Genomic DNA, 11,527 nt, shown 5'->3' with positions numbered 1-11,527 from the left:
AATACCGTGAACTTCAAAGGAACAGAGGCCTGAAGACGGCCAAGTTCGCCGGAGGTGGAGATGGTGAGGCGTTGAAGAGGCCGAGGGGCAAGACCAACTCCAAGGTGGACGACATACGTGATGCCTCATCCATGGCCTTGCATGAGATGTTGCATGGCATGATGTCTCAAAAGGATGTGAGGGACGAGAAGAAACGACAAAGCAAGGACGAGCAAATGAAGCAATACCTAGACCTTCCAAGGAAGAAGCTTGAGATGGAGGAGGCGGCCAAGAGAAGGAAGATCGACATGTGTCGGTGTACAAAAGTAGGGGTTCCCCTTTTGACCCCTTTACTTGAGCACGGGCAGTCAGAGCCTCGCACCGCGGCCACACCAAGCAGGGCAGAGGAGGAAGCCGGAGAGAAGCCAAAGGCACAAGACAACCGAGACAACGCCAAGACCAGCAACACCAAAGAGCAAGAGGGAGAGGTGGACCCCCCGGCAAGACCCTTGCCGGGGCGACCTCCGCGGCCCCGGCAAGAGCCTTGCCGGGGCAACTTGCCCAACGCCGACGGAGTGAGCCACCCTTGAGCCCAAGGTTTCCAACATCACCAACAACTGCGATTGGACCCGGGGCTTGGGAGGCACCTCTGTAGTGGCGTGCAGATCTTCGTCAAGATCATGAACATACGAGATCAGGTGAGGACTAGAAGACGACGACCCTCGGCAAGATCCTTGCCGAGGAAAACCACAAGACCCCCGGCTAGGTCCTTGCTGGGGACGACTACGACACCGCGGCAAGACCCTTGCCGGGGCCCCGGCAAGACCCTTGCCGAGGACATCAGCGGGGCTGCAGCCAGGCCCGCATCAGTCAGGACCCCGCCGCCGTTCGCATACAGCTGCCAGCCCAACCAGCTGGGCAAGCACCTGCGTGGCAACATGCAACTTCCAGGCCAACTCAGCACACGCCTGCGTGGCGGCATGCAGATCTTTGTGAAGGCTCCACCACCGCGCCACCTCAGCTGCTTGCCTGCCTACATGGCGCCGCATGCATCGCTGGCCAGGGCGCGTGTCGAAGCAAGGAGGAGCGGCGACGGACGGGACGGGCCTCGCTCCCGTCCCCGATAAGGCAAGAGGACACCTAAGCTACGCATTAAATGCGTCTTGTCCCGTAATAGCTAGTGATAAGCTTAACCATAGTACCCCGATGCCACCTCCTGGTGCCACTGTGGCGATCCCTTTGCCTATAAAAGGAGACCCAGGGCATCCATGAGAAGGATTCGGACTCTTGGACAAGTTACGCCCCTTGTAGCTAGTTCGAGAATCTCAAGAACACAGATATACACATCCAAGGAGGACTAGGGTATTACGCATCTCTGCGGCCCGAACCTGGGTAAACGATCTGCGTGCTTGTACTGACTGCAGATCCTGCTCTCCTCACCACCCAGCGCCCCGCAACCGCAGAAGGGGTCCTCGTGATCCCATAGGTGTCGTTTCCCACCGACAACATGGAGGAGGCGGCCCGGCAGAGGCAGCTCGACATGGAGGAGGCGGCCCGGCAAAGGCAGCTCGACATCGAGGCCGACAACGTCAAGGCCAGGCAAAGGCAGCTCGACATTGAGGCCACCAATGCCGCCACCAAAGCGAAGGAGGTGGCCCTTGCGATCATGAGCATGGACTTGTTGAAGATGAGCGAGAAGACGAGGGCCTGGTTCGAGGCCAGGCAGAAGGAGATGCTCGACGCCGACGACCTGAACTAGGTCGTCCGATCGATCGTGGCCGTTCTTTTTTGGAGGCTGGCATGGGTGCCACCCGCCCGCTGGGCCGCTGGCTGTGTGCCGGCCAGAAAAACATTCATTTTGAAGGCCGGCTGTGTTGCCGACCGCTGGCTGTGTTGCCGGCGAGGACAACTATTCATTTTGGAGGTTGGCTGTGTTGCTGTCCGCTGGCTGATGCCGGCGATGGACGTGTTGGCCGCTGGCTTTGTTGCCGGCGCGATGAACTGGGGCCGTGAACTAGGGCCTGGCATTTGAAACGTTGCTCTTTTTTTAAATAGACGCGGACAGGATGGGGTAAAGGATGTGGCCGCGTGCTGGGCGCACGGCCACCGCATCCACGGACAGGGCCGGACACGACCTCATCGCCCTGCCCAAACGGACAGAATCCGGACAAGACGGATGTCCGTTTGGGGTCGCACGGTGGAGTTGGCCTTAGGCTCGTACTGAATTGAAAATACTTATCTTTATTCCGCTCTCCCATCGGATTACAAACACACTCTGCGCTTCTTGCGACCAAATCAAGTCTTGTGTTGAGATGGATGTGTTTGTGAATCAGGGGTAGAATCTCCGTAGGTGCTCAATGTTCCAGGAGTTGGCCACTGGGTCTCCATCCTCGGTCTCCAACTGGTATGCGCCACTCGGAACGGGCCCTCCCATCGGGGCGACATCTTGTTCATTCCAGAGGTGGATTGGATCTTGCGCAGAATGAGATCTCCTTCAGCAATCTGGCGGGGGCGAATGTTGCGGCTGTGATAGCGACGCAATCCTTGCTGATATCTGGCAGAGTGTAGTGTGACCCGGCATCGAATTTCTTCGAGGGTGTTGAGGTCATCGATTTTCTGTTCCGGCTGGGTGGACTCATCATAAGCTCTCACTCGTGGTGATCTGTGCTTCAGCTCGGAGGGGAGTACTGCCTCGGCACCGTAGACGAGTGCAAAAGGCATCTCACCCGTGGCTCTGCTAGGCGTGGTTCTCATGGACCAGAGTACGCTGGGTAGTTCTTAGATCCAATTTTTCCCGCTCTTCTTCAGCCTCTCGAATATCTTGGTTTTCAGTCCTTTTAGAACTTTTGCATTCCCCCGGTCGACTTGGCCATTGCTTCTTGGATGGGCGACTGATGCAAAGCAGACTCTTGTTCTGAGATCTTCAAAGTAGGATAGAAACGCTGCGCTCTTGAATTGATATCCATTATCCGTGATTATCCGGTTGGGCACGCCAAATCGGCACACTTCGACCCACTGATGAACTTGACCGCTGCTTGGGCAGTGATGTTCATGACGGGCTCCACTTCGACCCACTTCGAGAACTTGTCGACGGTGACGAAGAGAAACTCGTACCCTCCCACCGCACGTGGGAGCTTGTCGACGATGTCTAGCCCCCAGACCGTGAAGGGCCAGGAGACTGGAATCGTCTGAAGTGGTTGTGCTGGCTAGTTGACGTTCTTGGCGTGGAATTGGCAGGCGTCGCAGGTTCTGACCAACCGTTCGGCGTCGAGGACGGCAGACGACCAGTAGATCCCTTGACGGAAAGCCTTTCCCACCAAAGCTCATGAGGCGACATGGCTGGAGCACGTGCCCCGATGAATCTCCTCCAGTAGCTGTTGTCCCTCCTCCTGAGAGATGCAGAGCAGCATGACACTGTTATGGCATCGACGGTAGAGCTCATCGTCGATCATGGCGTACATCCTTGCCTGGCGTGCGACCTTCTCGGCCTCATGCAGGTCCTCAGGCAGGATGTCACTACAAAAAAAGACACATCCGTGACATTTTGGGCCGATTTTTTTTCTGTCGTACATATGACACTTCTATGACGATAATTGTGACAAAACCCGGTATCATCATAGATGTGGTGGGCTCCTACTGCTATGACAAAAAATCATGACAGAAAATGGGCTTTTCGTCCTGGGCGGGCCGGAGACGCAGCTGCATGACATTCTTTGGGCCGTCCATGACGGAAAAAACCGTGGTAGAAGCGTGGGCGAGGAAAATTTCGGGGAGTTCCCGGTTACGGTCGGAGGTCGGGGGCTGAGCGATGCGCGTTTCTCTCGTACACGTACGCGCGTGTGTGCGAGGCGTTGGCTCTAACTGAACCCGAGCGAGGCGTTGGGCTCTAACTGAACCCGAGCGATTGCACTGCAGGCTACGCGTTACTGAACCTGAACGATCGATCGATGGCTGTTAACTGAACCCGATCGATCGGTTCCTTTGCTACTGCTGCTAACTGAAGCCGATGGATGCTGCCTCTCTGGATGAACAGTGAGTGTTGCGGGGGGGGGGGGGTGGATGAATAGTGAGCGGTGGCGTTGCCTCTGGATGAACAGGACCCCGTGGTGTGGAGGGCTGGATGAACAGGACGACCCCGTGGAGGGCTGGATGAACAGTAGACGGTGGAGGGGTGCCCATGGAGGGGTGGTTGAACAGTAGCCAGTGGAGTAGCGCGCGGTGGAGGCTGAATGAACAGGAGCCCGTGGAGGCTGGAGGAGGTCGACGGTAGCCCGTGGAGGCTGGAGGAGGTCGACGGTGGAGATGAACAGTATCCCGTGGAGTCCCGTTTTGCGGTACGCCACACCCCTGCCGATGAACAGGACCCCCGTTTCGACCGTAGCGCTCCAACACAAGTCCGTTTCATCCGTTTTGCGGTACGCCACACGCCTCCCGATCAACAGGACCCCCGTTTCGACCGTAGCGCTCCAACATAAGTCTGTTTCGTCCATTTTGCGGTACGCCACACCCCTCCCGATCAACAGGACCCCGTTTTGACCGTAGGAGGTCCGTTTCCTCCGTTTTGCGGTACGCCAGACCCCTTGTCGGTGTCAAAACCGGCGGATCTCGGGTAGGGGGTCCCGATCTGTGCGTCTAAGGCTAATGGTAACAGGAGGCAAGGGACCCAATGTTTTACCCAGGTTCGGGCCCTCTCGATGGAGGTAAAACCCGACTTCCTGCTTGATTGATCTTGATGATATGAGTATTACAAGAGTTGATCTACCACGAGATCATAGAGGCTAAACCCTAGGAGCTAGCCTATGATGATTATGATTGTTGTATATCTCTATCGACTAGCCTGGCCTCGGTTTATATAATGCACCAGTGGCCTAGGATACCAAGAGTCCTAGCCGAATACGCCGGTGGGGAGGAGTCCTTGTCTTGATCACCAAGTCTTGTGGAATCTTCCTTGTATGCAGCAGCTGTCCGGACTGGCCCATGAGTATACGGCCATGGGGGTCCTCGGCCCAATCCAACTGATCGGGAGATGACGTGGTGAGTACCCCCTAGTCCAGGACACCGTCAGTAGCCCCCTGAACTGGTCTTCAAGTTGGGGACGCTCCTCGATTCTTCCGAACTGTTCTTCATCTTCGGTCGTCGGTCTTGAAGACTGGTTCAACAAATCTGCTCATCTTCGATCTTGAGGATTGCCGAAGTAAATCCAAAGAGCTTACACGTCGGGTATCCGAGGAGCCCCTTTATGTTCTCAGCCTTTATCAATGCCTTATTATTATTTTTACGCCACACCTCGAGTTTGAAGTGTTTCCCGTGCGGCGGTGTCCTCTCGCGTCCGAGCTCCAACGCCGGACTGCATTCGAGGTATCATTTGCAGCCAAGCACCAACGCCGGACTGCTTCCGAGCTCCAACGATGGAATGTATCCGAGCTCCAACGCCGGACTGCTTCACTACAAGAAATATGTCAACTTGTGACCAGTACTATTGGTCATTGAATGGTCACTGTTTTTAATTTGTGACCTTTTTGTGACCAAAAACATAAGGTCAAAAGCTGGCAGTCGTAAACTGACTATAGCGACCATTCTTCTGGAATGGTCGTAGACGTTTATGACCAAAATACGTCTACTGTGGCATTTTGGTCACTAGCAACCTCCCCAGGCGACGTAGGCATCCAGCGTGGCAATCTGATGTGGCACAAGATTCAGCCCGGTCCAATTCGATTTTCTACATGGGCCTAGCCCAGCAACTCGGCCTATTTGTGTTTTTTTCTCATATTAATTTTGGCTAGGTAGATGGGCCAAGCCCAACAATTAAGCCTTCTCATTTTGGGGCCGTGGCCTTTTCTGCTAGAAAGTTTTAGTTTTTTTGTAATATAAAAAGGTCCACTAGTCAAATGGGTACCAGATGTCAGGTTCAGGTACGTGGGTCCCAGCTAGCAAGTTGATATTCTTCATATTCAATTTAACAGTAAATAAATAACCAGTATTTAAATTGGCACAAACAAAACACACACACATAATACTCCAAATATTATCAGCCTGATTCAGTACAGAGCTCCTATTGTACAAATAACATATACTTACAAGCTCTACACATAATAAGCTCTAACATATACAAGCTCTACACGTGATACATTTACAAGCTCTATACATATACAAGCTCTACAAGCTCTACAAGCTGCCCTGGTGTTAACCCTGGTGCTCTTCAATCTTCTTCAACATGGAGCTCCTTCGGTAGCGAGCATAAACTGGGCACCTGCATCATCACAGGAAGGCAATTTTAGATCATAAAAACGAATGTTCCAAGCACAGTTTAGAGAAAAGAACCAAGTAAATTTGCCCTCAATCATACAAACAAAGTTTAGAGAAAACCAAACGTGAACAAGCACTTATTATGCAGTTTTTAAAGTTTTTAATACATTTATTTTCTATTAGCAAAACTGAATATGCTACTTCCTGATTCATGGCTGCATAGTCCAGCTAGCTACACCAGTTTGCTCTCATGCAAAAATTAGAAAGAAAAAAAAGAACAACAAATAAATCAACACTGATTTCTCTAACACATACAGTAACTTGCTGATATAACTTGTATAACTTGTATATTTGTCGACAGAAAACGGGATGCAAAATCATGTTTCAGTCTAGATCAATCTATCATGAGAAAACATGTATAACTCCCACTAGAATTTTTTAATGCAGTTGTGAATTATCCTGAAAACTTGTGCACTTAATGATGGTTAGATCCATCTTACAGAATAGTCAGCTTCCAATATAGGTTAGGTACAGAACAGAATGTATAAGCACGAAGTAAGATAGGCCATGCATCAAACACAGAAATACTTTTGAGCCGTTCACCGTCATGTACTACTACCTAACTGGCTAACTCAGTAGCTGTGACTGATGGTACACTGCACCAAATTCCATAATGAATTCCATAACGAGTAGCATCAGCAGCAGCAGTGCAAGAGTAGGCAAGAAAGGGGTTGTCCCTTTAATGCTTTACTCTATCTGGCCATAAAGACTGAAAGTTCAAGAGAACTACTTGGATGTTATAACAGTTTCAATGCGTTTAAATAACAGTGTAACAAAAGCCAGCCATGCCTCGACGATCGTGGTATCGCAGACCACGTAGGCAAGAAAGGGGAGGGACCAAAAAACTCACCTAAACCACTCATGCCGCATCCAGCACCGCTGGCACCACCTATTCCTGCTCAAATAGAGTAGTATGTCTTGGGACAGTGACTTATCAATAATAGCATTTCAGGAAAACAGGAAGTTTACATGATAGTATGTAATGGGACAGTGACCTATCAATCACATAACACAGTCCAATAGAAACATCTCTATTTGCCCCAAAACTAAACCAAGATAGTATGTATTGCAGATAAAACAAACCTACAGGAGCCATGGTACTAACAAAAGCAGTAGGTCAGCCTCCTACACACCCAACCTACAGCAGTTGCGGCTACACCCAAACTAGATCATCAGTTCTACCGGTAGCAACAGATCGAGTCAATTGTCCCACCTACAGCAGCTCACCAGGAGCGAAGTTGAGGAGGGCCGGGGCAGGAGCAGCTGGATGCAGGTCATGGGCGTGGTCGGGGAAGGACGCAGGTCGTCCGAGGATCCTGTCGACGCTGTCCCGTCTTGGTTGCCGGAGAGCTGTGGCCGCGGCTGTGTCCACATGTCTGTATCCAGCCTGCAACCATCATACATACATTCAGTTTATTCAGCATAATCCTACCGTCATTCCCGAGTGAACTAGCCAGAGTTCTGTAGTGTAAATATGTATCTGAAAATTGAATTATTTGTATGAAGGATAGTACTATGAAATAATTTCTCGCAAACTGGTTCAGATTGCCTTCTAGCATCTTTACAGTAGGCATAATGCAAATACCAACTGTTTCCATTCAACTCCTACTTATGTATAATACTACAAGAGTCCAGACAGCTCCCAATTTCTAACTGAAGATTAGCAGCAGTTCAGTTTCAGTAAATTATTCTTCAGACAGTTTCATTACACTGTCTTCCAGCACAAGCTGGTCATGTCAATGCAGCAAAGAGTATCGACCAGTAGGAACAAGGAAGCTGGCAATGGTGCATCTCACCTGGCGTCCCGGCCATGACGACAATGATGTCAAGGGTCTGCCTGTTGTGGGGCAGGTCGACGACCAGTGGTGTAGTCTCGCGGGTTTTGCATCAACTTAAGCCTGAGGCACAGGCCAATCACCGTAGACATACTGCACTGCTGCACAGTCGGGGTGAAGGTTATCCTGCAAAGAAATTGTAAGGTGTGAACAGTGATCCCCAAAAGTTCAAGTTGGATGATAGTTGTTGACTTCTTGCATGAAACAAAATAGATTTCGTGCGAGCAGACTGTGTACAGTGCAATGAGAATAATATAGGATGCTTCGCTTGCTATAAGTAAATGCATCCTGAAGGTCGCAGATCCGTATACAGAATGAAGTTATGTAGGATCATCAAGCTACTGGGAAATATAATCCCAACAAGCAAGCAAACCCGCGCGACTTATTTTTTATCTATTTAATAAAGGCACTCAGCGTTGTGTTTCTGTATGCAGCGTGCTTTCAAGATCACACTCCGAATCTCTATTGTGATATCGATGAGAAATGCCATTTGTGCTAATTATCTTATCATGAATGTAAATCTACATTTCCACCACAAACCCACAATGATTCTGGCTTCTGATAATGGAAAGGGATCATGGAGAAGAGATTGGAGGGCTCATAGGTGGATGAGTGCAAGATGCTGCAGGAGAGAACGCCTGCAACTAAGCAATTGACATTGAAAATTAACACTAGAAACCTTAAGACGGAGACGGACTACAAACCTTGAGCAGCACCTTCTAGTCCCAAACCGAACTCCTAATAATCACTAGAAACCTTGAGCAGCACATTCTTGCAGGTATACGTACCGGATATGGAGACGGAGACGGACTACTGGGAGACGGAGACAGACTCCTGGGAGAGCACACACCGTATCTGCTCCAGCGAGTAGGGGTGCTCCGGGTCCTTGATGTCCTGCACCGTATCTGCAAACGCCCAAATCAGTTCCCCGTCAGTCAGTGAAGCTAAGCCGAACTGCCACTGGTGTAGTAGTAAACAAATTCTACAACTGGTGTAGTAGTAAACAATAGTCTATCAGATAAATTGGGGCTACAAGGTAACGTAATTAGAGCAGGAATGGAAGACAATCAATCATATTCACAATTGCACAACTGAATCAACGTAATTAATCACTCACCTTTGCTTCAAGCTCAACTGCCGCCCACTCCAGAGTCTGAACTCTGAATACCAGCCAGTGACAGGCCGACAGCAACCTGCTTCGCCAGTGTTTAATCTCTTCAAGCTGCAAACCACCTCAGCTAACTTGTTGGTGAACAGAACACACACTGTGCACCAGATCCGCTGTTAAAATCCTTGGTAACTGAAAGGGAACGAAAGTATTAGGCTAATGAGACGGACTGAAACAGAATCTTGGGAGGAAGAGCGAGGAGGGGATTGGCAGGATTGAGGAGGTGACGGGTCGTTGGCGTACCGTAGCCAGCGAGCTGAGCGCGCGCGACGAAGGAGGAGACGACTGGATCCAATCCAGATGCAGTTCTTGGATAGAGCACAAGAGTGATGGAGGGAGTTGGGGATCCACCATTGCGCCATTCAATGGAGGAAAAAACCAAAGAAGGAAACCGAGGGATCCGGGCGCTTCCATTACCGAAGACGTCGAGCGCGTCGAGCGCCGCATGCGCGGGGTGGACGGCGTGCTCCGGCCGCTCGTGCACGAGGCGGGGGCGTCGGCGAGGAGCCAGCGGAGGTGGCGGTGGACGTGCGGCGCCGAGGGCGGGACGAGCGCGGCGGCCCTGCGGCGGAAGGCGGCGAGTGAGGCATCAGGGACGGGGTGGGTTGGCGGGCGGAGGAAGAGCGGCGTGGTGTCTGCGTCCTACGGGAGGCGAGGAGGAGCGGGTGGTGGCGCGTGGGCGCGGGCGGCGGGCTCGACTGAATCGGGGGTCGCGCTTGACCACTGGAGGACGCGTGCGCCCGATCTGGCCCGATGAGAGGAAGGAGCGGAGGGATGGGGTCACCGTGGTGAGCTCGGCGCCACCGAAGGACGGGATCGGGCACCGTAGGTGGTGGTGGTGGCGGCGGAGAGGAGTGGTGCCGGGAGAGGAGCTCGCGTTGGTGGGTAGGGTTTGGTGGAGAGAGGAAGATACGAGTGGTGCGCCGCCGCCAGGGACGAGGGGAATGAGATGGAGGAAGGGGGATCTGAGCTAGGGTTTGGGCTGCGGGTGGGGTATCTCTTTTACATTTTTTTCTTTTCTGTGGATAAATGGATGGATGGATGTAGGATGGAGAGATGGATGGATGGATGGATGGGCGCCATGTCATCGATCCGTGGGAAGAGTTCTTATTGGTTTGGAAAACCAGTGATTTAAATAGTTTCCAAGTACTAAAAAATAAAAGGATTTTGTGAAGTAACTATCAAAATTATTTTGCAAAAGGGCATCCCACAAATTTCACTAGAGTTAGACCACATTTTATGGATAAGTACCAATTTATATGCATTTCTGATCTTTCTAGCTATTTTTAATCATTTTCCGAGTGGCAAAAATGGGTTTTTTTGTGAAGAACCTACCAAATAATTGTTGCAAAATTGGACTCCATCAATTTTCTAAAATACTAGTCCATATTTAATATACAATTGACCAAATGGTTGGGTGCTAAAATCTTTGATCCACCTCTCGTGAAAAAGACAAATTTCCGCCGATTCGATAGGAAGCGGGTCAAATTTGAACTACAGCAGCATCATAGTTTACTCTTTATTTTTTCCAAAAATTATTTCTAGGTACATAAGCATATATTTAATCAGAGAAACACCAAAAAAAATCCAAGGTTCAACCACTAGCTACGAACGGTCATTCCCGCCGTTTTGACTGCATTTTGAAACGGGCTTAAAAATTCAAAAAAAATCAAAAAATTGGAAAACCTTCGCATTGTGTCATCATATGTGACCAAGTTAGCAGGAAAAATAATAAACTTGTAATACGGCAATTCTTTTAAAAAATTGTTCTCAGAAATGAGCTATCATCTCTGAAGGTTCATGGCTTTTCAAGGCTAATGATCAATCGTATGGCCACATTCATGGCATAGTTTATTCACATGATCTCATATTGTGCACAAGGGTGCATATTGGAATGGCAAACAATGTTGCCCAAGGAAGTTTTCATTTTCTTTGGACGAAAAAACATTTTCCATTTTTCGAGTGCCCAAAAGGAGGTTTTTTTGTGAAGGACCTCCCAAATAATTGTTGCAAAATTGGACCAAATCATTTTTCTAAAATACTAGGGCATATTTAATGCACAATTGACAAAATGATTGGGTGCAAAAAGTTTTGCTCCACCTCTCATGAAAAAGACAAATTTCCGCCGATTCAGCTGGAAGCGGGTCAAATTTGAACTATAGCTGCCTTGTAGTTTGCTCTTTATTTTTTCCAAAAATCATTTCTAGGTACATAAGTATCTATTTAATCAGAGAAACAC

At 50.0% G+C, this 11,527-nt stretch overlaps 1 long non-coding RNA gene across 2 annotated transcripts; it reads right to left on the bottom strand.

The window, feature by feature from the left end:
• Nucleotides 1-5,990: 5,990 nt before the first annotated feature.
• On the bottom strand, nt 5,991-10,251 carry LOC120976384 (uncharacterized). 2 transcript variants are annotated; one of them, XR_006671647.2, is made up of 7 exons: nt 9,532-10,251; nt 9,238-9,420; nt 8,909-9,025; nt 8,082-8,246; nt 7,136-7,672; nt 6,845-6,994; nt 5,991-6,229 (listed from the first exon to the last, which is right to left on the bottom strand). It is a non-coding gene; the product is annotated as an uncharacterized lncRNA (long non-coding RNA). The 2 variants fall into 2 exon arrangements; XR_005771763.3 differs by lacking the exon at nt 6,845-6,994 and having other exon boundaries at nt 9,532-10,249.
• Nucleotides 10,252-11,527: the final 1,276 nt, after the last annotated feature.

This window comes from Aegilops tauschii, chromosome 3 (assembly GCF_002575655.3).
Source record: "Aegilops tauschii subsp. strangulata cultivar AL8/78 chromosome 3, Aet v6.0, whole genome shotgun sequence".
NCBI classification, from domain to species: Eukaryota; Viridiplantae; Streptophyta; class Magnoliopsida; order Poales; family Poaceae; genus Aegilops; species Aegilops tauschii.
The sequence above is the reverse complement of the archived record's forward strand: the minus strand, read 5'-3'. Positions and strand labels throughout refer to the sequence as shown.